This window comes from Schistocerca americana, unplaced genomic scaffold, assembly GCF_021461395.2.
Source record: "Schistocerca americana isolate TAMUIC-IGC-003095 unplaced genomic scaffold, iqSchAmer2.1 HiC_scaffold_47, whole genome shotgun sequence".
Classification (NCBI taxonomy): Eukaryota; Metazoa; Arthropoda; class Insecta; order Orthoptera; family Acrididae; genus Schistocerca; species Schistocerca americana.
Window position 1 is genome coordinate 875,001 of NW_025726203.1, and position 2,500 is coordinate 877,500.

The 2,500-nt window shown below is 56.4% G+C and overlaps 1 non-coding gene across 1 annotated transcript in view; it reads left to right on the top strand.

Annotated features, from left to right (window-relative positions):
- The first annotated feature begins 2,457 nt into the window (after positions 1-2,457).
- LOC124584048 overlaps positions 2,458-2,500 on the top strand; it is a 1,910-nt gene continuing 1,867 nt past the window's right edge. Inside the window, exon 1 of the ribosomal RNA XR_006974465.1 lies at positions 2,458-2,500. This exon is cut by the window's right edge and continues 1,867 nt beyond it. This is a non-coding gene — a ribosomal RNA (small subunit ribosomal RNA).

The window sequence follows — 2,500 nt, forward strand, 5'->3', positions numbered from 1 at the left end:
CTATGTCGTACCTTAACCTAACCTATGTCGTACCTTAACCTAACCTATATTGCGCCTTAACCTAACCTATATTGCGCCTTAACCTAACCTATATTGCGCCTCAATGTAACCTATATTGCGCCTCAATGTAACCTATATTGCGCCTCAATGTAACCTATATTGCGCCTCAATGTAACCTATATTGCGCCTCAATGTAACCTATATTGCGCCTCAATGTAACCTATATTGCGCCTCAATGTAACCTATATTGCGCCTCAATGTAACCTATATTGCGCCTCAATGTAACCTATATTGCGCCGCAATGTAACCTATATTGCGCCGCAATGTAACCTATATTGCGCCGCAATGTAACCTATATTGCGCCGCAATGTAACCTATATTGCGCCGCAATGTAACCTATATTGCGCCGCAATGTAACCTATATTGCGCCGTAACCCAACACACGTTGGGCCTTAACCCAACACACGTTGGGCCTTAACCCAACACACGTTGGGCCTTAACCCAACACACGTTGGGCCTTAACCCAACACACGTTGGGCCTTAACCCAACACACGTTGGGCCTTAACCCAACACACGTTGGGCCTTAACCCAACACACGTTGGGCCTTAACCCAACACACGTTGGGCCTTAACCCAACACACGTTGGGCCTTAACCCAACACACGTTGGGCCTTAACCCAACACACGTTGGGCCTTAACCCAACACACGTTGGGCCTTAACCCAACACATGTTGGGCCTTAACCTGCTCTGTAATTGTCATACGACGCGTTAAATTAGTGTAGTGTTGCCTAACTGCAACCCCCGCAACATAGTTTGCTACTCGCACTGCCCGGTCCGCAGTGTATCGCTTCATGTTAAACACCTTGCAGCTATACACTGTAATGTGGATGGCAGCAGGACGTACATGCTCAATGCCCTTTGCAGTTGTTCATTGGCATTTGCAGTTGTTCATTGGCATTCGCATGGCGAAGCACTTAGCCTACGCTGTGGTACGGCCTGTGTCAACTGTCCGCTGATGTTGTACGTCCAAATCACACACTGTACTGCACATTGGTCCTCATGTACTGAATGATACATCGTGGTACATGTGACCGTACAACGACTGCGCCAACAACGGCGAACCATGCGGTCCAAATGTTGTGCACTCAGCTACGTGTCGTCTCCCTATAAGAGCTGGATTGCAGTGTGGTATGCCCTGGATGGCGATCAGCATGAGCCGTCTGTTGATGTAGTGGCGCGTGTTGTCAGACGTAGTCGTCTCTTCTCACACACCGTGATAGCATGGTGCACTGCGTTCCACATCTGCGACATGCGACAGAGGCCGGTTGACAGTCGTTCGCGCAATGGACATCGCATACGTACGGGGGCCACCTTCCACGTGTTCGCGAAGCGTGCACATGTTGTTGCGTGTATGTGGGCAGACATAGTGTGTCGTGACACCTGACACAGGCATGCAACAATCGTTGAATTTGCAAATGGCGATGGACGCCTACGTTTGCTGGTGACGTTACGCAAATGAACAACTGGTAAACCGTTGTGGTGCGGTTGTTCTCGCTAGAGGTGAATCAGTGATGGCGACGATCGGTTGAGCTACCAACCGGTTGTTCCAGCGATACCCACCATGCCCACGAACGTGAATGGCATCTGGGTGTGAAGCGATACGCGGCGGTGGCTGGGTGGGACCGTCCCCGGCCGGTGAGGGGGGGCCTCCCGGCGTGCTGGCCGCGCGGTGCGTGGGCGCACGCGCTACAGCCGGCTGGTGGGGGCGGCCAGTGGCAGGCGCGCCGGCCGACGGAGGCGGCAGGCGGCGCAGCTGCGCGCCGGCGCACCCTGCACGCGGCGCCGTGCGGCCAAAGTAGGTCCTCGCGGGCCCGGTGCGAAGCGCGGTGGACATCTGCAGTGTGCTGGTCCGATTGAGGACTGTGTGCGCTGAGGATGCGCCGCCGCCCGGCGCTCGGCGCCGCGACGCCGTCTGCTGCTCGGTCGCCTCTGCGGTTCTCGCAGGTGGTTTGTATCGCAGCTGTGCGGACGTGTTGGCGCGTGCGCTGTGCTGGGAGAGTTCGCTTCGGCACCCAAGTGGGGCTTTTGTCCTTCTGTGGCGCTGGCGTTGGAGCTGCCGGTCACCGTAGGTGGCGCGTGTTGTCTCCCGCCGGCAATGCCACGACAGGACGCTCCCGGGCCTCTGTCGGCAGCGGCAAGCTCAGTTGGGAGCACGGGTGGTCGCACCTAAAGCGTCTACTCGCCAAACTCCGGGCGATTGCGCCTCTCTCGAACCCGACCAAGTACTTAGGACGGCGCTGCGCGCCGCCGGGACCTGAGAGGGTTTCGAGGTGTATGGTGCAGGGGAGCTCAGCCTCCTCCTGTTTGCAGAATAATTGAGCGGACGCTTGCGTGTTCGCGTGGGCCCCCGGGACACACTCCCGGGCGGCCGGCTGCTCAGCTCTAGTTGACGCAGCTCCCTGGTTGATCCTGCCAGTAGTCATATGCTTGTCTCAAAGA